At 37.7% G+C, this 27,731-nt stretch overlaps 1 protein-coding gene across 2 annotated transcripts in view; it reads left to right on the forward strand.

Annotated features, from left to right (window-relative positions):
* Positions 1–27,731, forward strand: part of lrfn1 (leucine rich repeat and fibronectin type III domain containing 1) — a 160,316-nt gene that overhangs the window by 91,748 nt on the left and 40,837 nt on the right. For both annotated transcript variants that reach the window (XM_048161049.1, XM_048161046.1), the window contains exon 2: positions 13,938–14,025. The gene's annotated coding sequence lies outside the window, so the exon portion shown is untranslated. The remainder of the gene's footprint in view (positions 1–13,937; positions 14,026–27,731) is intronic.

Genomic DNA, 27,731 nt, shown 5'->3' on the forward strand with positions numbered 1-27,731 from the left:
TATATATATATATATATATATATATATATATATATATATATATATAGCAATTCTGACTTTATAACACAAAATTACGACTTTATAACATGCAATTTCAAGTTTATATATATTGCAATTCTGACTTCTTTTCTCAGAATTGTGAGATATAAACTTGCAATTCCAAGGAAAAAAAGCAGTTCTGCAATTTGTAATTCTGACTTTATTTCTCGCAATTGTGAGTTTATCTCGCAATTCTTAGGAAATAAAATCAGAATTGTGAGATAAAAAGTTGCTATTGTCTTTTAAATCGTTTTATTCCATGGCGGGAACAAGCTTCCATTGAAATAAAATCTACAGAACTGAAATACCCCCCAACTTAGTCAGGGTTTTCTGCACCAGAAATGGTCAAAATAAGTTTGTCAGAAACATTTTCTACCATCTCATTTTCCCCTCTTACAATTGCACTGTTTTTGCTGCTGTGCTTTTAATATGGCCCAGTGAAATCTGTTTTATTTTTTTTTATTATTATGTGGTGGTGGAGGGGGGGTGAGCTCTGGGTAACATGATTGTGCTTCACTTGTATAGTCTTATATGTGTGTGCAACTAATGTTTTCAGCTAATGATTATTTCCTGTGAGTCATAGAGTAAAAGCATCAAAAATTGTGTCCTCGTTGTTGATGTGTCAGATAAATTATTTCACATAATTTTTACAGGCTCTTTAAATGGGCGATTCACCAGCTGCAAAACACAATTTCATTTTAGTTGTGATATAATGTGTGTTAAACTCACAGCACATGCAGAGACAGAGTTTGCATTCAAATGTCAGATAATTTTAGCACTTATTGGAGACATTTGTACTCTAGAAAGCAATTTAGTTTAAATGTATTCATTACAAGGATTTGTTCTTGAGGTTCCGATGGAAATTTGCCCTCCAGCCTCCAGAAAATGATTTCTACCTATTCTTATCCAGTTATCTCAAACAATCCTGCAGAGACTCTGATATATTCAGAACAGCCAATCAGTGTTTTTCATTTTCTTAATCGTTTACATTTCTTACATTCTTGCAAACAAATGTCCCAAACACTTGTTTATATATTAATTCACGAGTTTGTGTGTCCATATAATCTTAGCGTAAGTGGTAAACAGATTTGGCTTGCTGTCTTTGAGGGGCTCAGAGAGAATATTCTGCTCCAGCTCCGATTGCCCCTATTACAGAGGAAAAAATATACTAAAAGGAGGAGAAGGGGAGGAGGAGGGATGCTGAATGAACTAACAACGAGAAGTGGTAGAGGCTGATTTTATACTTTGGTATTAATTAGAAAATTAGATGGGCGTACTCCTCCTGAAATCACACTAATAACTTCACTTGCTGTTCCAAATGCTTAATCTCTCCGTGTGTGTGTGTGTGTGTGTGTGTGTGTTTGTGATATATCAGGACACAAATTTGTATAATGACATGGGTATGACATAGGTATTACAAGGAGAGGACATTACCCCTAGGGTGACCACCTCCCGAAATTAAGAGCTTTGTCCTGCGTACCGCAAGACTTATGTAGTGTCCTGCATTTCATTTATGTCTGTCAATTTTTTTTCATCCCTGAAATTACAATACCACAGTAAGAAATATAATAAAAACTGTGACTGGCATTTAAAAATCTATTTGTGCAGCCGTCATATTCTAGCTGTGAAAATAACCAACCAGTGCAATCATAGAGAGAGGTTTTCCCGCTGATGACAACTGAGTGGACAGCGCAGAGAGATAAGTGTGGGCCTCATCAAAGTCGGTAAACACAACTACATGAGCAAGGATTTCATCTCACATACTGGATAAAAACCTCTTGAGCTGCTCAAAGCTGCCCAAATTGATGATTTAAAGCATGTAATCAACCATCCTGATGGCAAATATTAATAATATCCAACGAACCTGCAGCGATCCCGTGGATACTCAAGCGCCACCCACGGAAATGGTTGAGCACCTACGGAAAAACACAAGATATTCTCCATTCGTTTTAACCAATAAAAAATTGATTGCGACTTTCAGACATGAATTTCTTCTCACATTAATAGTTCATTTAATGCGGGTTCTATGGCATTATAATGAAAAAATGTCTAGAGTGCATCAAATGCGCAAACAGGAATCTCTCCACTCACAGGCGGATTCCCTTCTCGCACAAAACTGGACGCGCTCTCGCTCAAATATCACATCTGCGCGCTCAAACTTTTGTCCTCCTGCATGTGCAGCCGTGAATCTAGAATTGTCTTCTCTCCAGGATTGAATGTTTCCATAAGCGCAACATTATAGTGTGGGCACCCACCGGCAGAAACATTAATCGGCGCATATGCCAAGTTTGCCAACAAACGTAAATCAATATTTACATAGCGTAATAGTTGTAAATTTATCTGTCTCACACGTGTCCCGCATTGTCCCGCAAAATCACATCTACTGTCCTGCAACAGATCAGTAGCCAGGTGGTCACCCTAATTACGCCATGTCCCCATTTTTCAAAAGGTTTATAAATCATACAGAATGAGTTTTTTGAGAAAGTAAAAGTGTGCACAGTTTCCTGTGATGGGTAGGTTTAGAAAATATGGTTTGTACAGTGTAAACTCCTATGGAATGTGTGTGTGTGTGTTGACGTGTGTATGTGTGTGCGAGTGAGTGAGTGAGTGTGTGTTTTGTGAGAGAGAAGCTTGTGAAGGCGTGTAGGTTTACCAGCATTAAGACACATTAAGGGTCTGAGTAAAAACCGGTTCAAGCATCATGACTTTGGTGTCATGGGAACATATCATAATCCTGTGGAGAGATTACACACATAATCTAGAGGAAATTACAAAAGCATCTTTAGGGAATTAAGAAATTGTGAAGCGTAATCCACAGCAGAAAATGCTCTTTACAGGAACACTGTGGCTGCTTTTCTTGAGCCAGCCTCAGTGTTTATCTTTCCAAACAGGATCTTTGAAAATCTGACATTCGTCCAAGAAGAACTATGAGGATGAACCAAGATTTGTGTCGTAATTTAGCCACTGCCAAACCGAGAACGAAGCCACACAAACATTCAGAAGTATGCCGCAGCCTTACGGTTCTTCACAGTGCTCAACGGTATGAGCGTTTGCAACTAAAATTAGAAATGTGTGCGATTAAAAAATGATGGGTTAGGTTAGGGCTAGCCTAACTATTTAATACATTTTCATTGCACCCCTTTATGTGCTCCTATGGTTTTAAAATTAAGAGCATGTGCATCTTGGGGAAAAAAGTAACCGTCGAGCTCTGGTTCTGTTAAGCGACTGTCGCAGGGCAGTAAAACACAACAGCACAGAGAGACAGAACGAGGTTGGAGGCTTGTTAAAACAGGTCACACTCAACCATCTAACCGGCCGCAGTACATTCATGCAGATGTTGTATTTATGAGCTCTGGGTTGTTGTTCTAACAAAAAACATTCTGCAATTAAACATTAATGAGATTCCAGCACCTTTAACCCTACAATATTGAATCGCTCTGTGGATCTGTTTGGGAGTGACTTACTAAAAATAGCCATTCCGATTTATTTCAGTGAGCCGGTTTAAAATCCAATTGAAAAACACAGCCATCCTGTACAGGGAATAAAATGAATCACTGAATATCTTTTTCATTCCCTGTACAGGACGGCACATTTCCTTTATTATTCTTCCTCCTCCCCAATGGGAGTCTATGAACCGTAAGTAGGAAAATGATTAAATTTGGCACACTTGTAGTGATGGTGATAAATAGTAATCTGACCAACATTGGGGTCTTTAGTACCAACTCTATAGCGCCAACATTGAACCCTAGAAAAAGATGAAATTTAGTTCACCAGAACACTCTCTTCATGCTGATCACATTCTATATATTACATTAAGACTCCACCAATTGCAGTCGTTGCCATTTTGAAAAGTCTCCTTCAAATTTTGTCCAATTCTTATGAAAATTGATCTTTGGACCGACATAATTCTGATATTAATCTCTTTTCAAAAGTTATGATGTGGCAAACTAAACGATGTTGATCCAAAATTGGTTCAGAGACTGTATCATGGCAAAACTTTGATCAATCGAAACAAAACTTGGTATGCTTCATTGGAGCCATGACTTGAATGTCCATGACAAATTTGGGATCAGCAACACCTACAATGGCTGGTTGCATAAACTTATTGTATATGTTAAGACTGTGACTTAATGTCTTGTTTGACCAACTAGCAGATAGTTAGGGTTAATCAGTCTCACTTTTCTTACTCAAATTAGACTAGTCTACCTTTTTATGTAACTGACTTTTCAAAGTTAGGACCAGTTTCTAAGAAAAAATTAGTTGACTTAATTTTAAGACTAGTCTAAACAGTTTATGCAACTGACCTCAGGTCATGTGATCTAAAAAATTGTAAACTTTTGAACAGATTGTCAGACAGTCATGATCTGGGTGTCTGTGGATTCCTCGTGCCAGTTTTGCCAGGATAGGATGAATCATTGGTCTGGCATTTTGAAATTTGTCATAAATTGCAGTATCTTTTAAACAATTGGACATATCGGCACAAAAAATGGTAGGGATCATTGACAGCATGTCCTGAAGGTGCCTGAGAAGTTTAAACACTGTACCAACTTGTGTTCCAGAGAAAATAGGCTCTTTGCTTGTCTGCCATTTTGAAGTAAAAGGCAATTCCTTCTACAAATTTGACCCGATTTTGTCCTAAAATCATAATGCAAATAATATATTTGGTAACACTTTAGTATAGGGAACATGTATTCACTATTAACTATGACTTGTCCCTCAATAAACCCCTAATTTATTGCTTATTAATAGTTAGTAAGGTTTAGGTATTGGGTAGGATTAAGAACGTAGAATAAGGCCATGCAGAATAAGAATTAATATGTGCTTAATAATTACTAATAAACAGCCAATGTCCTAGTAATATACATGCTAATAAGCAACTAGTTAAAAGATCCTAAAATAAAGTGTTACCATATATTTATATATTGATATTTCATGTAAATGACATTGTTGATGTGCCAGATAAGTTTTCACGTCATTTCACAGGCTCTTTGAATGGGTGATTCACCAGCTGAAAAATTTCCAACTTTACTCTTTTGAATTTGACATCAGTCGGTCAAGGGTCAGACCACTAGATGGTCAGGCCTAGATGTCCTAGATGTGTAAGTGAATGAATGAGGCATTTATATTGTGCATTACTTTTGTACTAATGTACACCCAAAGGGCTTTCCAATCATATCAATGGGTCTCTCCTCAACTACCACCAGTGTGCAGCATCCACAGAACAACGTCACCAGTGCGCTCACCGCACACCGGCTATATAGTGATAGAGCCAATTCAATGGATGGGGATTGTTAGGAGGCCATGATTGATAAGGGCCAATGGAGGGAATTTGGCCAGGGTTACACCCCTACTCTATTACGAGAAGTGACATGGGATTTTTAATGACCACAGAGAGTCAGGATCTCCGTTTAACATCTAATCCGAAGGACGGTGCTTGTTACAGTATAGTGTCCCTGTCACTATATAGGGGCGTTAGAACCCACACAGACCACAGGGTGAGCGCCCCCTGCTGGCCTTACTAACATCTCTTCCAGCAGCTACCTAGTTTTCCCAGGAGGTCTCCCATCCAGGTACTGTTCAGGCTCAACTCTGCTTAGCTTTAGTGGGAAACCAGTCTTGGGCTACTGGGTGAAATGGCTGTGGCACAAAGTGAGTTTGTTTTAATATCGCCATCCAGCATGAAGGAAAAGGGAGAGATGGCGTTGATGCTGAAATATTCTGACACAGATGTGAAAATAACAGCCGGTCACCTTCGTACAAATTGGCATCTGCCTAGGTAATAAACTTTCATTTGAACGACACCCTGGCAGATCAGTGACCGATTATTCTGGCATTAATGTTACACGCTTTAGATCTGCTCCCTGCAAAATAAAACATTCATATGGGTCGTTCTGTGGCGATCGGCCAGGAATATTAAAACCTGACTGATGCGGAGACGAGAGAAGAACAAAGAGCCGTTACGACATAAAGTCAGGCGTTGGAGGCGGACGTGTACCAACACTAATGAGCCTGTTGTCCGTGGATGGAGTGTTTCTGTGTGAAGTGGCACTCAATGAATTATGAGGAATATGTATGGGAGCTCACGTCCGTGAGCTGTGATCTGCCTGCCAACTTATAGAGCCATTACATCAACACAGAGACGATAAAACCAGTGGCGCCCCCAGAAAATTTAATAGGGGTGGCCAGACGAGGCCACAGCAATTCTTGGGGTGGCAAAAAAAAAAAAAAAAAAATATATATATATATATATATATATATATATATATATATATATATATATATATATATATATATATATGGCCTATATGTATATACATATACATACATGCAATTTCTCTGGTGTACATATGTGCATTTTTAAGACGTTTTAAGGCCAACAAATTGGATAACAATAGCTTTAAACCATGTTAACAAATACATGCATTCACAGTTTTGAGGCAGCTTTAATCCCATGTGTGGTAATTTCATGACTTAACTTACAACAGAGCAATGACGGTCATTGCTCGTATTCTTTTGGGCTTTATAAGCTATAATAAAGTAATTATGCAGTGTGCGTCGGCGAATTTGCGCATGCAATTCTTGAGTGCGCACCGCGAGCACAGAATAACAGCTGATTGGACCTGTTCATTTTTCAGAATTTTACTGACATAGTCTGACAACATCTCATCTGACCGCAGTTCACTGTTGTTCAATTGAAGCTTCCATTTTATTTTATTTCACTTCATGAACTTGTGAATTTACATTATGCATTTAAATTAATAGTACCCAATGCAAAATCTTACTGGGGTGGCCACAGGGGTGGCCAGAGTTTATGCAGGGGTGGCCGTGGCCACCCCTTGGGGGCGCCCCTGGATAAAACACACGTTAGACACGCTAGAGCTGCACATATGAGTGAGTGTATGTATGCGTCTCTAGTTCAGTACTCCAGGCACTGATCAGTGGGTTGTGCATTTTCAGTACAGCACCACCTAGTGGTGGATAAACTGTAAAAAATGATTTAGGCTTTTATTCACACATAAACATTGATCACCGAACATGTTTACAGCATCCAATTTTGGTCACGGAAGCTCAAGCATGAGAACCAATGAGGTTCGTTCTCGCATGTCAAGCAAATACAGTTGACTTTCTGTTTATGTAAATAAAGGCATTGGCATAATAAAAAATTATGTCAGAAAGATATCAATTCTGTTGTTGTTCATAAATACCAGTAGTGACGATGTACAAGGATGTTGTCATGTTGTCAGAATGTCCCAATGTGTGGTGATCCAGGGTTCCGAATTCATGTACGATAAACTGATTCACGACCTATGGTTCTGATTGAGACGCACCCCATGTTCAGTGTGCTGAGTGTGAAGAAAATAATTGTAGCTCTTTTTTGATGTCAGCAGATTTCACATCTAAAGTGGTCATGGTGGGCGGAGCTGCTGAGTAATACACTGGCTACGCAGTATGTATAGTGTGTGTACTTTCTGTATGCATAGAATGTGTGACATTTGATGTAACGTGTAGTATGCAGGAGAGATCGCTGCACTGGGTACTGTACACATTATGTTATTGGATGGCCAAAAGTTCAGACAAATTTGAATTAAAAAGATCCATGCATGCAATGTAAATGAGGTCATGCGACAACAATAGCATAGTTTGAAGCAAATAATATCAAAATCCCTTTCAAGAAAAGTAGGGATGTCCAGATCCGATCACGTGATCGGAAATCGGGCCCGATCATGTGGTTTCAGACTCGATCGGAATCGGACGTTACCTCCCGATCAGGACTCGGATATATATGTATATATATTCTCATTATTTTTAACACATCTATAGTGATGCGGTGGCACAGAGTTAGGCCTGTTTCACACTGCAAGCGTAAGCGGCGTGTGAGTAGCGCATATTTTTTTCAGCGTGCATGTCAACCAACGGATGCATTCACACAGGCAGCAGGAGCAGCTCGTAAAGCGTCAGGCAGGAGCGTCGCGTAAGCAGCAGTGCCGCGATCGTCTCGGCACCGAGTCTATACCTGTGTCTCAGTCAGCTCCCTAGCTCCCTAGGTCGTGAATCAGTATATAATGAAAGTGAATGTGGCTGATACCCTGATCAGTGCCCTGACTACTGAACTACTGATTGAGACACACTCTGCGCTGCTGACGCGTAATTAAAGTGAAAGCACACTTTTGATGGACAAAATAAATATAATTTCACACAAAAAGTGTTCAAAATGCACACAATACGCATGTCTAATGTGTTTTAACAAGAATTTGAGTATGACAGAAAAGAAAATTAAGAATCAAAAATAATAATAGAAGATTTACCCATTTAAACTTGTTTTTTATTATTCAGTTTGGGTTAAAGTATGGTGTATTATAAAAAACTAAAGTAAACTAGCCAGAAAATATGATATATATAAACATTATTTTAGTTATTACACAGACTGCATACCACATACCCAAATCAAACCAAATATATTTGTTTTTATATTAGCCTTTTTTATATTTACTGTTGCACTAAAGTGAAGTGAAGTGAACAATTTATGTTATTTATTACTTGATTGTTCAAGCTACCTCACAGAAGTGCTCTGTTTGTAATTAAATAAAAAATAAGGAACGTCCTGGATCTGTTTTTTTTTTTTTTGCTCTTCTTTATTCTTTTTTTGATGTATTATAGAAGTATCGGATCGGGACTCGGTATCGGCAGATACTCAAAATCAAATGACTCGGACTCGGACTCAAGGGCAAAAAAACCTGATCGGGACATCCCTAAAGAAAAGTCTGTTCGCTCGGCATATTTGCAAAGCCTCCGGGCAGCTATTTCGGGCATCCAAGACCCTATTTGCTTGAATGGGGGAATCCTGAAATTTTAAAAAACTCTTTGCCATACTCCCATTTAAATAACATATTTCAAATCAGCAAACAAATCTGACATTAACTGCCCCATAAAAGTTGTTTCTCATGCTTTTAAAAAGCGTACATTTCAGATTGGACCATCAAATGCACATGGACAGTCATAAGAACACTGATGATGCATACCAATTTGCATAATATCCATCCTAAATGGTATTCAAAATTAGAATGAGTGTGTCCCAAATCATAGTATGTTGAAATGAGAGTTCCAAAAATACCCGGATGTTCTCCTGTTTCTGATGAAAATGTATTTATTCAATGTTATCCACATTATATTTCATCTGCAACAGCATTGTGAATGTTTGGACATTAATTTTTAAATCCATCATCATGCAAACACACGAGGAGAGTCTCAGTATGAAAGACCCACGACTGGCAGATTACTACATTTCTTTCTGATGAAAATAAATGAAACTGAATGTGGAGGAGTTTAACTGTGACAAGATGATTGACAGGGCAGTTTAAACGGTGACAGGATGCACATAACTTAAGTGACAGAGCGGTCCGTTAAAGACGTAATTATGACGATTATGATATTCAAATAAATGCATCCTTGGTGAGCAGAAGAGACTTCTTATTGAACATCTTGATGAAATTCAGGCTCAAATGAAAAGTACAGCAGCACCTAGTGGTGGATAAACTGTAAAAAATAATTTAATGTCATGCTTCTGCTCTGTTTAGATCCATTTGCTCATTGTGAGTGCAGAGAAACCCATTGTTATAAGGTCAGTCATATTGCCCCGGACACACAAAGATGGCAAACAGGTCATCTCCATCTTGTCAGTGTTTTTTGGCTTTGCTTTGAAGCCGACCCTGAGGGTCCCGATGAGCTGTGCTGGTCAAAAGTTAAATCTGCTCCTAACCTTTGAAGCGATTATCCTAAAATCATATTTATGCTGGCGTCTGGAAGCTTGCGATTGTGCCGGAGTTGCAGTGGGTCCTCCGATGGCCCCGTAATTGCTGCTCGCAGCTGTATCTTCACATTTCTGTATGGAAGGTCACGTTTTCCATTTTTACTTTCCAAATCACAGGGATCCTCACTCTAATCCTGCAGAAGGGGATTTGAAAGCGTCCTGACTGTAAAGTGCAGCTCTGGGGAGATTTTTAAACTGCAAACACAAGGGGAGATTTGGCCCTCATTATGAGAGCTGGATAAGAGAGAATAATGTGGTGGCTTGAAGTGATGAAGAGAGGAATAGAGAGCGACGTATTTGAGGAGGAGAAAAGCACAAACAGCACAGGAGAGCGTGAAGAGCTCACTTTGATCATCACAGCAACAGCGTTTAGAGATAGAAAATGGCTTGTCCTGTTTGACTGCATGTTATCTTAGTGTCCCAGAGGAATGTGCGTGTGCGTGCGTAAATGCGTTTCTGACACTAGGCAGATTGATCATACAGTCAGTAAGAAAGAGTGATGTTAGCATTGACATTTATCATGATGGCAGCCTCGCAAGTTCTGAGCAAAGAAGTTTTTGAGTCAGTCACAGAGTAATTAGACTCTAAAAAGAAATTCAGCTGACCGCAAGTAATCAAATTAAAAATGTGTGATCATGCAACAAATCAAGTTCCTCTAACTCAATGTAGTTTGTTGGTTGAACGTAATTTCATTAGAAGTTGTTATAACTCAAAACGAAACTCATAACTTTTTTTTTAAGCCAAAACATTTTTAGAGAGTATAGTTGACAGAGAAAACTTGGCATATAAGATGTATATAGCTCCCCTTGTGGAAATACTGAAAATGCACATGTAATTGCATTGCTTTATGAATTTCTATCTGCCATTTCAGAATGCAATGATGCATGAAATTTAATTGTTTGTCTACTAGGGGTGCCACGAGTTTAAAATGTGACGAGGTGAAAAGCTGTCTCGTGATATTGCCATGACGGAGTATGAAGGTGAAATTAGGATAGAATATGCCACCACTACATTTACATTATGCCTCCACTGTCGTTTTGCTTTTTATAGAAATAAAAACATTTAATTCAGTTGGATAATGGTCTCTTCAATCTCATCCAGCTCATCTAACACGAGCAGCAGAGTCATATGTAGTGCAGCAGGAATCAGAGTTCACTGATCACGTGACGAGATGACTGACAAGACCATGGCGGAGGATTCGTTGCACAACAGAATGCATGCTCAACACCGCCACTCCCTATTCACACGATTGCGAATTAGAAAGCGAAAGTAAAACGCGAGTGCACATTCAAACATGACTCCCATCCGAATATCTCCCAGTATGAAAGCTATCTCTGTGCTGGACTGTGTAGTTGTAAACATCTCTCAGCTCTGTATCATGTGTGAAAGAAAATTTGGTCTCTATTTGCACTTTGAATATTGAGAGAGTACTTTGATTATGGTTGAACTTAATATTCAAAATCGGTTATTCATTTTTATTTATACTGTTTTTTGTGGAAAGGTGTTCAGTTAGGAGGTCAAAAGTTGTAGAAGCTCATAAATCATGTACATTTCTAAGGTCTGAAAAGAGATATGAAATCATACAGGAGAAAAGCCAGTCAGTTTGTGGCAAAACCTTTTACAGTGCTTGAGTGTTGTTGCCTTTTACTGCATATGATAATTCATACTCAGAAAGTAGAACTGAAATGACATTCATTATAAGATGATTAGTTAAACATTTCATATGCATCTGCAGATTATTTTTCTAGTCATGTATTTCATCATCAAGGATTTCTTAAAAATGCTGTGTAAAAATTCTCATGAACTCAGTCTCGTATCTCAGCTCATCTAATGAGCTAACTGTCTCATCAGTCCCCTAATGATTGCATTCACGTGTTTTCGCACAGATTCTTAAATAACGATATAATGAAGTGACTGGTTGTAAAGTACATACTGTGTTTGCGATGTTTATATGCATAGAGCATAAATTGTTTTGTTGGGGGAAATTATGCTTATTGTCGTAAAGTTGAATTTTCAGCATCATTACTCTAGTCTTCAGTGTCACATGATCCTTCAGAAATCATTCTAATATGATGATTTGCTGCTCATTTATTATTATTATCAATGTCGAAAACAGTTCATACATACATATATATATATATATATATATAGTAAAAATATTGATACATTTACATGAAATAGAAATATTTTGCAACATTAATCTTTTGGAACAGCATTTTTTCATGTTCATTTGAAAATTATTTTTAACATTCATTTTTTTAAATCAATTTTATCAAAAGTAAAAGTATTGATTAAAAAAAAAAAATACCCCAAACTTTTGAACAGTAGTGTGTGTGTTTATCACTAACATTCTATTCTACTTTCATGCTGACTTTAAGTGTCTTTCAGAAATGGCAGATGCTGTTCTGTCATTATTCCGTAAAGATACTTTATAGTCTATATAGTGCTTGCATGTGAAATTTTATATTGCAGACGTGATGCTCAAGATTCTGAACTTTTGCTCTCAGAACTGACTCAGAAAAGATCCTCCCATCAAAAGATACATTCAGCACTCGGTTTGTGTAGAATCAAATCTCCTTCTCTTTCTCCGAGCATCTCATTCTTCTGCAGGGTCTGTTATTAAGGCTTGAGATGAGTGATTCCAACACATTCAGTGTCGAGGGTAAATACACTAAACATATCACTTCAGAAGAACCACACTTATGCATTTTGCATGGGGTGGATGAATGGATGCTTTCAGCATATGTTCTGAATTACAAATGAGTGTCAGAGGAGAAAATAGAGAAGGAGAGAAGCTGTTTGGATAAAACAGGGTCATTGCAAAGTGTCACGCGAGACACGGGCAGCTAAAGGACCATCGGATGGAACACTATACATTATTAGTGAAGCTCATGAGATACTTTCTATTAGTCCCTGTAGAGTTCACACACACACACACACACACACACACACACACACACACACACACACACACACGCGTGGTAGTATATCATATTTTCCACAAAAATATAAAGCAGCACAACAGTTTTCAACATTGATAATAATCAGAAATGTTTCTTGATCATCAAATCATCATATTAGAATGATTACTGAAGGATCATGTGACACTGAAGACTGGAGTAACGATGCTGAAAATTCAGCTTTGATCACAGGAATAAATTACACTTTACTATATATTCACATAGAAAACAGCTGTTTTACACTGTAATTTGATATCACTAATATACGTGTGTATACAGTATACACATATATGTGTGTCTACTGTATAAATGTATACCGTATAAATAGTGCATACTAAGCATGCAAAGAAAATGGGCCAAAACAAAGTATCCTAGAAGACGATAAAATTACTACCCACCTTTCAAATGCGCGTGAACTCGTATCAGAAAACCGTTATTGATTCTTCCTGTGCTGTTGAGAGAAATCAGTCACGATTTGAATAATAACTAGATCTTTCTGAAGAAAATGTGAGAGTTTAGTGTGCTGAACTGGAGTGAAGTGGGTGTTTGTTTACTTGACCGAGTCAAAATTGTTGCTAATTGCAACTAGTAGTAAAGTCGACTTAATAAACACAACTCATAATAATCCATGAAGATGTGTTCTCAACACAAGCAGTTCAAACCCACTGTCATAATGTTGTTAATTTTTCATGATATTCTCTTTGGTCTCTTCTGTGCTGATGAAATATGAATAGCGTTGAGATGTCTGTTTCTCTGGAGCTCCAGTTGTTGCACATAGCATTATTTTTAGTTGTTATATAAACACTTCACAGTGATGAATGTGTGTAAAAGCTCATAATATAGTCACAACATGACTGCTTAATCATTACTGCTGATGTCTGCTGCTCTTCCAGTTCTCACTTATGTTTCAGCGAAGTATATGATATTTGTATTAAAATACCTTGGCAAAAATAAAAATAGACACGAATGAGACAATAGTACAAAAATAGTATAGAGCTATACAGTTCTCTTCTCTCATGTTGATGATGAAATCTGCATTTCTCTGTGTTATATATTTCTCTATGGATCATTAAGCAAGCATCGTCTCTCTCTCTCTCTCACTCTCTCTCTCTCTGTTGTCATGGCTACAGGTGGCATCACTGCAGTTTCCCAGAAGCCCTTGAAAAGACAAGCAATGCCCTTTTGAGATGACTGACACTGGAACAAACTTCATATCTGGTGAGTGTGTCAGTTCACAATCACGCATTTCCTCTCTCGCTGCGTTTCTCAAAGCGCTGCAGATCATGGTGAACGGTAACATCTGCTGGCAGGTCCCCTGTCACTGGATTTCTGGGAAATAATGGATTGATACACGCAGACAGAAGGAACAACATTGTATGCTTTCTCACACACAGTTAGTAAAGACGGTCTCGTCCCCTGACAATCAAAACAGCAGAAAAACATAAAATAATATGGTCAAAACATTCACTTCCAGCCATCCTTTACTCTTCCTTATGTTGTTTTGAAACCTGTTTGTCCTCCATGCAACACAAATCAAACTGATTAGCAGAAAGTTCATGCTGCTCTTTCTGTGCAAGTGAATGAAGTCAATCAAACAATAATATGCAAGAGACTGAAATCTAAGAAATTGAAGACATTTGCAGATGTTATCATATTCAGTAATAGTTAATATTAGTAAAAGCAAAGGGGGAAAACAACTAAACCCATCAGTCCATTCATCATACAAAGCTATTGAATGTCTACTGAATAAGTCAACATTTTCAACAAGTCCTATGCACATTTTATTATACTTTTATGGTGATTATTGTCATTTTAATACAAGACACCCCAGCTGAATAGGGTAAAAAAATGTTCTAATAGACATCAGCATATTTCCCCAGTTGATTGATTACATTAAGAAGTGCAAACATTTTTTGCATTGCAAGTTTTCTGAAATGTTATGTTTAAATATGCAAATGAGGAATTATCTAATTAAATATGCATTAATTTGCATATAATTCTAGAACATAAATCTGAACATTAGATAAAGCCAGGTTCAGAATTCTTGCTTAATTTTGTTGACATATTAGATTTAAAGGTTTTTACAGAGGGGATTTTGGATTTCTCTTTTTATCACTCCATAAATCAGAAAACACTGTCAGCAGCCTGGAAAAAGGCGTTTTCACCATGTTTTTAGGAATAAAATGTTGAATATATATCAGGCGAATGATATATGAAAAAACCCCTCAGTAAAAACCTTCAGTATATAGATAGGAATAAAACTGTCAATTTTAGTGTATGTAAGTACTGCTGAAGTAGAGAAAAAAACTCACAGCCTTTAAATAAATGTATTGTAATTTAAATCTACAGATGCAAATTGAGAAAATAAAATAAGCACTTAAAAGTGTATTTTGGATGTTTTCCATGCACTAGTATGAAGCAATATATTATGAAAGCCAAGTAGCCACATACCTCAAAATTGACCAGTGCATGAAAAAGCTGAAAACAATGTTTCTGCCTCTAGTGCTTTGCCTTAAAAGCCATTTTTTGAAGGAATCACTTTCATTGCATGCAAAAGTGCAACAGGGGCGTTTTGTTTTGTGTTCCATGGAAGAAAAGAAACATCAGGGTGAGTAAACGATGACCGATTGTTCATTTTTGGCTGCACTGAACCTGACAGCATGTACTATATGTACTACAACCGATCCTTCATCCACACTAATCACATTCCAGCAGTTGAGTGTGTCCGTGCAGAGAGGAGCGGCGGGCAGACGGCAGTCTGATGTTTTCCTGTAAGCTCTGAGCTGTGGTTTCTGTGGTCTGCAGAGGAGAGCAGTAGAGGCGGACAGATGGAGGTTGAGAGCTATGACATCATTTCTGACCACTGTATCATCTCTAATGTGTTACACGCCTTTAACTGCAGGACTAATCGCCCAACCACAGGGTTTCTGCTATGAGTTCATGGGTCTGTAGTAAATGTGAACAACAGGGTTTGCAGGTGAATTGTCCCAGTGATAATTGTGCTTCTGTAACCCCTCTGGTTCTACTTGCCCCCGGATTCTAACCGGCGTTTCCGGCATGGCAGCCAAGTGCGTTAACAAGGACCGCAGCCTCTAGAGCATCTCTTGAGGCCAGGGGAGTGAGATTTACTCGCACTAGCTGGCCTCCATTACACTCATTCCCATCCGGGTCACGGCACCAACGTAACCTCTCTGGTTCCACTACTTTGGGTAAAAGCATCTAACTTAGTCTAGATTACTCATTCCTGGTATCAACATGCAGGTTGCATGTCCTTTTTCAAGGCCTGCTGCATAGTCGACACGACATCAACATTTACTTGCTTAAAACATGTTCCTGGTTTTGATTGTGCACAATTCATTAATGCACATTTTGTACAATTATTAGTTTCATCAATATGCAAAAACTAATTTTACATTTACATCACCTAGGCTGAGTGGACTGTTGTTTAATTTTAATGCAAAGTCCCACACTCTGTTTTTCCCTGATTGAATATCCTGTTAAATTCTGAGATACACATGGGCATAAAATGGGCTGTGAATGTGGTTTTATGTAGGCTATAAAGGTGAGGCTACTAATACAGTTCAACAGTGGATGCCCACTTTATCAGCGATGTTGGTTCTGAAAGCATTTTTCCTATTTAATTTCCTCATAGGGATTTTTACCACAAGGATAAGCTAAAAAAGAAATATATATATATATATATATATATATATATATATATATATATATATATATATTCCTCGATGGAGAAAATGAATGGGATAGCCGCCAGCCCGCATTATTTCTGTTTATTTTTAAAATAATCATTTATTCCTGGTGAGAAACTACATTACCCATGATGCTGTACAGAAAATTACACCAATCAGAGAGTCGTAAGCAAAACTCACTTTAGCTCCGCCCACTCCCATGAAGCACTGCGAATGACGTAACAGAGTCGATCTGACTACACTCTCAAAATATTTAAGTATTTGTGTGTTTGTGTGTGTGTATATATATATATTTACACAATTTTTCATGGGATTGTAGTTCTTTCACCAATAAAGTTTTTAAACACTTAAGATTTTTAAAAACTTTTTTGCTTCAAATCAAAGTCTGTAATGTTATGATTCACCTTGTAGAGGGTTGGCTTGGTTCACGGCTTACAGCGCTTTGACGAAGACTTTAAAAATAAATAAATAAATTACGGGAAAAATGAAAAGAAAAAAATACTTCCGGAACCAACGCAGCTGATAAACTGGGCGGACACTGTTGCACTCTATAGCATTTATGTTAAACATGGAACCACTGTGACTAGTTGATTGGTTGCTAAGAAACAACTCAGGCCGTTGATTAGTTTATCCAGCCACTGTGTTTGACCAATCAGAATTCCACTGAGGTCACATCATCAGGATCCAATTAAAGCATATTTACAGCAGACGTGACGAAGCTTGTCAAGTCCAGGCTGTTTCCCTGAGGATTTGAGATCCACTTTAAGATGATGATTCATCCTCCTTCTCCAGCAGATATTACACTTCATCAAATAATCTTCATCAATAAAAATCTAGAGTTGCTTTTACTTTGGCAAAACAAGTTGCATTAGCTTTTTATAGATCGGCAGGGCGTCTTTATCCTGTGATATCAGCGATCGCAGCTAATGCCTTCAAAGCAACAGCAGCATAAAGCACCGCTGCCGGAGGATGATGTTTAAGCAGACAGACGTTTGTAACTTCCCGCACCAATCATGAAGTATTCATTACCTGCTTCAAGGCATAACAGCTTATTGTATTATTCATAGCAAAAGCTCATGGGTTTATTCTCTAGAATATTGCGGTTTACTCGCTCATCAAGGTGATGGAGACAATCGTGTATGTGCATTCATAATGAAATTCATTAATAGATGTCAGAGACATGCAAACTTCACAAACCAGTAGTCATTGTGACAAAAATAGAGAGGTTTTGGCACTGAAGTTTACTTCACTGGTCTAAGTAAAGATTACTGGTATGGCATCTTTAAAGTTTACTTCTAGTTTAGCATGGGTAGTTTTCTGCAGCTTACTAGTAGTCTTTATTAGTAGTCTACTATAGTGTAGTATGTGCGAAGTTAACTGGAACAGTATCTGTCATTTGTTTCATTTTTTTGTTAAGTTTAGTGGTATTTTAAGGTTTACTGATAGCATTGGTTTACTATATAACAGTACTAGTCAAATCTTTTGAGTTCACTAATATTCCTACTTTTGTACTAAGTCAACCGTTAGAGCATCTTCACTAGTAGGTCTATAACAGTATGTGTGACATTTACTAGTCAAGTGTCTGTCATATTCCTTCAACAACACTTTATGTGTTTAGTTTTTTTCTTTTAAGTTTACTATTAGTTTTCTCAAAATTTCTCAAGTTTACTATAATAGTATTGGCCAAATTTTCTGGTACAATAGTATGATGTTTACTGGTCATTTATCTGTTAAGTTTAGTAAAACATTATCTACCAGTTGTTTGATTAACGTGTCAGACGTGTGCATTAGTGAAGTTTTAGTAATGTGTGTTGCTTTGCTCTCATGTATGCTGGTGAGAGATGAGGTAATATCCAGAGACATGCGGCTCTCTCAGAGTGAAGTGCTCAAATCCTCATAAATATGAGCGATCTGGGACTTGATTGATATTGTGGCTAAAAGCTTTCCTGCTGCGCTGCCAAGACTCTGAATCTGAGGGGCCATTTTCTTTGTGTCGGGTTTTGCTTGTTGTGTTCAGTCCTTTCACTGCAACACTGTGGACATTCAGCTCCATTTATACACTGTATACAGGATTATGCTGGACTCAAGATTTTTTATGCCTAAATTCAAGATTTATGTATTTGAATTGCATATGTAATTTCCATTCACAGTTTTAACAAACATACGAATACACTTAATATGATGCATATTTGCCCATCATACATACATGAAATGGCTAAAATGTCTGTAATAGTACTAATAAACTGAATGTGTTAATATCAGTATCTGGTGTCTCCAGAATGTGTCTGTGAAGTTTCAGCTCAAAATACCCCACAGATCATTTATTATAGCTTGTCAAATTTGCCCCTATTTGGGTGTGAGAAAAAACATGCCATTTTTGTGTGTGTCCCTTTAAATGCAAATGAGCTTTCCAGAAGTGGGCGGAGCCTTTACAGCTCACGCTTTGGATACTCCAGCAACAACACAACTGGAGAATCTCATGTAGCCAAAATGTCAGAAATTGTAAGCAGTGGTATAAATAATTATTTTCACATTGAACATGAGCAGAATAAATGTAATTATTGTCAGAATTAAAATATCTATGCTGATTCTAAGCAGTTTTAATAAATGCATTTTGAAAATATGATTATTTAAATAAAATCAAATAGACTATATAATAATAAACTATGCAACAATTTTTTGAGTGCATCTTACCCTTTTTTTTTTACCTCTTATCTATTTTTTTTTACCTGCTTCATTATGTAGGATGAACAAATATGCATTACATCAAGTTTATTAGTTTATGTTGAAACTGTAATCCAAATACATAAATCGTAAATGTATGCATCACATGTAGGAGCATTACTGCTTGTTGCTGGACATATTTGACAGGATTATACAGCTAATCTTGTAAACACTGTTCTCTTGAATACATTACGTAATTGCCATGAAAGTATACAGTCATCTGGTGTTTATCACTAAATAAACCCCCTCAGTATGAGAAAAGAAACTTCCACTTTGCTATATATTATCCCTTAAATAGCAGGATATTAAAAAAAATTAAATAAAATTAAAAAAAAAAAAAAAACACTAAAGAAAACTCAACAGACCATTGAACAAAAATAAAGTCACTTAAAGGTGCCCTAGAATCAACAATTGATTTTACCTTGGCATAGTTGAATAATAAGAGTTCAGTACATGGAAATGACATACAGTGAGTCTCAAACTCCATTGTTTCCTCCTTCTTATATAAATCTCATTTGTTTAAAAGACCTCCGAAGAACAGGCGAATCTCAACATAACACTGACTGTTACGTAACAGTCGGGATCATTAATATGTACGCCCCCAATATTTGCATATGCCAGCCCATGTTCAAGGCATTACACAAGGGCAGCCAGTATTAACGTCTGGATCTGTGCACAGCTGAATCACCAGACTAGGTAAGCAAGCAAGAACAATAGCGAAAAATGGCAGATGGAGCAATAATAACTGACATGATCCATGATTACATGATATTTTTAGTGATATTTGTAAATTGTCTTTATAAATGTTTCGTTAGCATTTGTTGCTAATGTACTGTTAAATGTGGTTAAAGTTACCATCGTTTATTACTGTATTCACGGAGACAAGAGCCGTCGTTATTTTCATTATTAAACACTTGCAGTCTGTATAATTCATAAACACAACTTCATTCTTTATAAATCTCTCCAACAGTGTGTAATGTTAGCTTTAGCCATGGAGCATACCATCAAAATCATTCAGAATCAAATATAAACATCCAAATAAATACTATACTCACATGATCTGACGCATGCATGCAGTATGCATGACGAACATCTTGTAAAGATCCATTTGAGGGTTATATTAGCTGTGTGAACTTTGTAAATGCACTGTATTATAGTCGCGATTTAAAGGGGCCGCAGCCTGAATCGGCGCATAGTTAATGATGCCCCAAAATAGGCAGTTAAAAAAATTAATAAAAAAAAATCTATGGGGTATTTTGAGCTGAAACTTCACAGACACATTCAGGGGACACCTTAGACTTATATTACATCTTGTGAAAGAACGTTCTAGGGCACCTTTAAAGTCACTTGTTTGTAGATTTATGTCTCTCCTTGCACACTTTATGTTGGTGAAAGGGCAGTTGGGTGTTTTTATTCCTGCGTGCGGTGCTGTAGTTTATCTGTGGCTGCGTGTGTGTCCACACTCCTTATCTCTGAACCTGAACTGTTCCTATCAAATCTCAAGCGGCCCAGATCCGCTGCTGTATCCATAATCGACCCTTCACATCCTCACATCACCCCAAGAGCTCGAGCAGATAAAAGCTCAAGTCTCTCACAGTCATTCTGTGTGAGTATGAAGAGACCTTGAGGAGTAACAGATTATTTGGAACGGATCAGGGGTGTGCGAAACTGACAAAAATATCTCAGTATTTTCTGGGGTTTTATTGATATTGATTCAGTTCGAATTGCACCATGACTAGTGGGATTCGAACCGGCATGGGAGGTGGGCACGCTAAAAAGGACGGAGCCTCTAGCGTCTGTCGCTAGCTCGCTTCTTGAGGTGAGGGGAGTGGGGTTTACCCACAGAGCTCTTACTAACTGGCCTCCGTTACACTCACCCTCACTACCACCCGGGTCACGGCACCACTGCAGTTTACCTGCACAGCTCTTTACTAGCTGGCCTTCGTTACAATCACCCCCCCCTTAACCTCACTCCCATCCGGGTCACGGCACCACTATAACCCCTCCGGTTCTACTCACATTGCTCCGATTCAGTTTTAAAAAGACTGAAATAGTATTAGCAAATAGTTGTAAATAAAATTGCCCCCTCACATTGGTTAGTGAACATCACTCAACATGTTGTGTGTTATATTTTGACGGACATTTTTTCATGCACGAACTACGCATTCTAAAGCATACACATACAACAGATTCTGACATTCCTGATTTTAATATTTTCAATAATTTTCTATTCTTGACTGCTCTTTTTATATATACATATAATTTTGGCAATATATAGGAACTGTTGAATAAATTAATGATCTTGAGATGAATCCCTGAAGTTGTCCAATTTGACTTTCATTTGCTGATGTAATATATATTATAAACTTGACAGGTGATTTTTATAAAATGTAGTTTGATCACTATCTTCTCGGTTGTTTAAAAGATTAAGTCAATTATCAAATGTTAATAAACCAATATCTCATTTGCAATAGTGCTGATAATGGGGGAAAATTGTGCTCTTGCTCGTGTGACGTTACTTAATTGTATCATATAGAAAGATAAGAAAAAATACTCATACTCATACAAAATACTCAATACTCATTATTCTTAATGTATTCATCTACATCACACAGTGAGAGCGAACCCTATCGAGCTCGTTTTTTGCTATGTGAGTGACATAATCAATAATGTCAGCTTCCAAATCATCAAAACAACAAATACGATATTATCATAGACAATACTGTACATATTACACACCTGTAGAACAAATACTAAAAACCTCTATTCCAAGATATTTTTGGTAAAAATGGGGATTTTTAGCAGGATAACAATTTTGTGCATGGCTGAAAGTGTGTGTTTCAAGAAGATCCTGGTTTAATTTAATGTATTTTATAATAATAACTGTAGTAATTATAGTATTTGGCAGAAACTGTGTTTGCCATGGTGAATTTCTAAGGGTTAAACAACGGTTAGATGTTTTAATACAAATGGCTGTAAGCTGCTGTCAATCAAGCTGTCTATCAAATGCACCGACTTTTGTTTGTCAGTGTTAATTATATCAATCAGATCACATCAAATGTTAAAAATACAGTTTCCAGCAGTAATAAACGACAGAAATCATCAGTATCTGATTAACTCCAGTGTCCTGATTAGGCATATAACAGAGCTCTTTCTGGCTGGCCCTGTAGGGGTCACAGTTTTAAATCCTTCATCTTCATTAGACAATCAGAATTAACTGTGCATGAGAAAAATGACTAATTATCACCTACTGATTTGCTCATTAAAGCTAGGGTAGGCAAAGTTTTTCATAAGCACTTTGTGGTTGAAACTCTCTTCACATCCTGATAGCAATCAATAATAGCAGTGATCTAAATATTGAAAAATTATATATTCTGTGAAAGTCTCAGGATCAAAAAATGTTGCATTCGGTTCATTGACTACTATTAATATGCCATGCATGGGTTTATCTCTCCTGAAAGTGTAAACATTGAGCCTCCCAGACACCATTAAAACACTGCAGATCTGTCAATCGCCTTCCAGCTCAACCAAATTCAGTGCATTTACACAGTCAAAGATTAAACGGGTCATGAACACGTCAAAGCGAACGGGGCATTGAGAAGCTACACGCTACAATGATCGCTTCAATACAGTATCATCATGCACCCATTTAGAAAGACAAATGTTCCAGTTTATATTGTTTTTCTTGACTTGTCCAGTGTAGACAAACTCAAAGAATGCTCCTGCTGCAGATACACCGGACGGGTTTATTATAGGCAAGACGCTAACTCATGACACATAGCTACACAGATAAAAGTGTTTGCTAATATGTTGGACCTTTTACTAAAAGAAGCTACTTTTACCCGTTGAGACATGCCTCCACAAGCAACGTAAAAGCTGTGATTGTGATGTTTGATTTGAGGGAGGCGTGATGCGAGAAGGGGGGCATTTGCAAAATATCCTATATTATTGTCATTCCGCTAGATGCCACTAGTGCCACAGAAATTGCATACTTCACCTTTAACTTAATGGCATGCTAACATCAAACTCTAATGATAAGTCAAGTCTCTCATGTGCTATTTGTGTTGCTGTTATTATGTGCTGCCTGTGTAGAGCGTCCCAAATCATACCAGACTTCTTTTCTTGAAGGTATCTGCTTTGGGTTTGGAGCAGAGCTGTTGTGTTCCAAACCTGTCAATAGACTGGCCTTGAAAAGCTCTTATTTTAAACATTGATCTTGATAGTTATAAATATTTCACAAGGTCTTCTGGTGTGGCACTTGTGATACAATCCACAGCATGTCCCTACAAAATAAAGCATGAGTAGAGATGTCAATCTGTCACAGGTGACGGAGGGGTTTCCTGTGCGGCTCACGCAGGGGCACAGGTGACTGAAGCGCATGTCACATGTCATGTCATGTGGGCAGGTGGGCTGGCAGACGGTCATGTAAACACACAGATGGCCAAAAAAACCCCAGAGCTGGATCAATAACACCACATGGGAAATCTTAGCACAAAAAGAAGCTTTTTTATTTTTTCAAAGCAATGTCACATTATCCTTCAGAAATCATTCTAATATGCTGATTTGGTGTTCAGTTTTTTTGCTCTCTCCAACATCATGCCATATAGAGACACTTTTCACCGTCTTATCAGGTCCCAGTGGATAAAATTAAGTATCGCCTTCAATTTTCTCTTGTCGAATAGTCTGTTTCACTGTGAAATATGTCAGATTGCAGAGGTCAAACGGGTTACGAATGCCATTTCATATTGATTTAAGTCATTTAGCTTCTTTTCGAATCCTGCGATCAGTGTTCACAGTCCAGATGAAGTGCGTTTGCTTGTCACACGGCCGAATGTTCCCTCAGAAGCGCTCAAGTGCTTCAGAAACCCAAACCCAACATCATTAGAGATGTCTCACTTCTGGGTGTCATTTAACGGGTTTTATTTCACACTATTGCTGAGTCTTGCTGCGGTATTTCATCATGCTGGCGTTAATGCTGACTCTGTATGTTTAGGAGGTGGTCCGGCTCGCTTTCCAAATGTCATGTGCTAACTAACCCAAAACAAATGTGTTAAATGTGCAGTGAGTCCATGTTCACCGACTCATGGATGATTACAGTCTCCTTCACCAGCTGTCGACTCCTCCTAATTACAGCTCTGACATCAATGACAGCAAATCTCAGAAAATGTAGCGGAGGAAATTGCACAAATACAGAAAGGAGGCGGAGCTGCTTTTCTAGATGGATGAGCGTCTGGTTATGTGTTAGTGATGTAATTCCTGTGGGCTGGAGTGAGCGCCGTGTAAACAGTACTTTATGGGTAGTTACATCACATCTCGTCCTTGTGGCTTTCTGATAACGAAGCAAAAGTAACTGGATTTAGGTTTTTTTGTGTGTGAGTGTGTTAATTTTTCCAGACTTTAATGCTAGTTGTCAGGTTTTAAGGGCGTTGTACAAACTTAAAGGGATAGTTCACCCAAAAATATAATTTCTTATGTTGTTCGTTTTACAGAAGTACGGAGACCTGCACATGACATGAAGGAAAAAAATAGTAGGCTAAATTGTGCAAACGATTTACTAATTCATTCCCTCGATTTGCTAAATCATGCGTATGATTTACAAATTAGTAAATCATGTACACAATTTAGAAAATCGAGGGAACGAATCAGTAATTCGTGCACATGATTAAGTAAATCAAGGGAATGAATAAGTCGCATGCACGATTTAGCAAATCGAGGGAACGAATCAGTAAATCATGTGCACAATTTAGCAAATCGAGGGAACGAATCAGTAATTCGTGCACATGATTAAGTAAATCAAGGGAATGAATAAGTCGCATGCACGATTTAGCAAATCGAGGGAACGAATCAGTAAATCATGTGCACAATTTAGCAAATCGAGGGAACGAATCAGTAAATCATGTGCACAATTTAGCAAATCGAGGGAACGAATCAGTAAATCATGTGCACAATTTAGCAAATCGAGGGAACGAATCCGTAAATCGTGCACGATTTAGCAAATCGAGGGAACGAATCAGTAAATCCTGCACGATTTAGCAAATCGAGGGAACGAATCAGTAAATCATGTGCACGATTTAGCAAATCGAGGGAACGAATCAGTAAATCATGTGCACAATTTAGCAAATCGAGGGAACGAATCCGTAAATCGTGCACGATTTAGCAAATCGAGGGAACGAATCAGTAAATCCTGCACGATTTAGCAAATCGAGGGAACGAATCAGTAAATCATGTGCACGATTTAGCAAATCGAGGGAACGAATCAGTAAATCATGTGCACAATTTAGCAAATCGAGGGAACGAATCCGTAAATCGTGCACAATTTAGCAAATCGAGGGAACGAATCAGTAAATCATGTGCAGGATTTAGCAAATCGAGGGAACGAATCAGTAAATCATGTGCACAATTTAGCAAATCGAGGGAGCGAATCAGTAATTTGTGCACATGATTAAGTAAATCAAGGGAGTGAATCAGTAAATCGTGTGCATGATTTAGCAAAGCGAGGGAACGAATCAGTAATTCGTGCACATGATTAAGTAAATCGAGGGAATGAATAAGTCGCACGCACGATTTAGCAAATCGAGGGAACGAATCAGTAAATCATGTGCACAATTTAGCAAATCGAGGGAGCAAATCAGTAATTCGTGCGCATTAGGGATGTAACGGTACACAAAACTCACAGTTCGGTACATACCTCGGTTTTGAAGTCACGGTTCGGTACGGTTTTCGGTACAGCAGGTGGGGAGAAAACTAAACATAAAATTGCTTTTTTTTAATTAAACAATGGTTTACTGAAAAAAAAAATGTGTTTTTGTCTTTAAATATACTAAATTAAATTATAACTAAAAGTTTCTTAAGGATAAAAAAATGATCTCTGCTAATGCTATAAACTCTGTAGGGAGCCCTTACTTGAACATTATGCTACTATAATATTAAAGGTTAACAACCGAGCCCACAAAAATCGCTTTTTATTTTTAGATTAAATAATCAACACTCAAATAACAAATTGTATGCAAACATGTTAGCTGCACCTATAAGGCAGTTTTTGCATTAACTTCTAAATGTTTTTACTCCAATTCATTGTTAAAATATAATCATTTCTACATAGTGGCTGTCATTTTCACAACAGATTTATTTAAACATACATTAAATAGCCTAATCAGGACATCACTAAAAGTTTAAGTAAAATATAATGATTATATAGGCTAATACAGTGCATATATTAAGCGAAAAAGTTAATTTCTCTAGCGAACTAACAAACTTTGGACTTTGAATTGAAGCAATTACACGAGATATGACTGTTTCAGTAAGTTGTACTGTATCAACATACCTTCAGATGTTCATTCATGTTTATTCTGTAGCTAGTATTAAAGAGGAAGAGATGATCGCGTTCACTTGCGCTACCGGTGCCTGTACAGTGATCTGTCACGGCACATCAAATCTCATCAAAATGGCATTTTCTGTTCGAATTTCGTGATTTTGTGGACAGAATTTGAAGGATGACACTTTGTTTCTTATCGAAAGTAACAAAACGCAGAGCTTATTGCGATTACTGGTGGTTAATGGTGGTTAGGCTACAATATTGCAGTGTAAAGCTTCGGTACACACGTGCACCGAACTGACAGCCCTGTACTGAAACGGTTCTGTACGAATACGTGTACCGTTACACCCCTAGTGCGCACAAATTAACAAATTTAGGGAATGAATCAGTAAATCGTGTGCACGATTTAGCATATCAAGGGAACAAATAAGTAAATCATGCACACAATTTAGCAAAGCGAGGGAACGAATCAGTAAATTGTGCACACAAATTCCTTTTTTTCCCCTGCATGTCATGTGCAGGGCTCTTTACAAAAGAAAAATGGTCATACAGGTTTTGAATGACAGAATGTTCATTTTTGAAAGGAAAAAAAAAATGGTGCAGGAAAAATCTTTGTTTTATTTACAACTTCAAAAAAAAAACATTTATACAGTGTATCCCTTTAAAATGTTTCCTGCAGTGCTGCGCTCAGTATTGAAGTTTCCTTCAAATGTCTTTGGCTGTCAGTAATTGACCTGAAACTGACTGTAGAAGAAGACAGTATATGCTAATACCCACCATAACTCCCTTGCGGCACATTATGAATCACATTCTGACATATTTTGAAATGCAAAACGTGAAATTGAGCTTGTAGCTAGGAGCGTTTGCATTCAGGACTTGTTTTTTTCAGGCTTCATGATTATACATTCAAAACCATGGGAATCTACCTTTCCAGGCTTCCATTTTTTAGCGTGTTATTTTAAACTGATGCACGAGTTGAAATGATTTACAGCTCATGTTGCGTTTAAACCTGAATATTCCTTCAAAAGTCTGAACTTCTTATAATCACAGAACCGGCTGCAGAAATTAACATTCTGAGTCTCCCGGTTGTTGTGAGGTCGCAGGCCCCCCTCTAGTCGCCCTGGGGTCATCCGTCATGGTCGTTCTCCGGCTTTAATCGGGAAAGACTGGTGTGAGGG

Source organism: Megalobrama amblycephala, linkage group LG16 (genome assembly GCF_018812025.1).
Source record: "Megalobrama amblycephala isolate DHTTF-2021 linkage group LG16, ASM1881202v1, whole genome shotgun sequence".
Lineage (NCBI taxonomy): Eukaryota > Metazoa > Chordata > Actinopteri > Cypriniformes > Xenocyprididae > Megalobrama > Megalobrama amblycephala.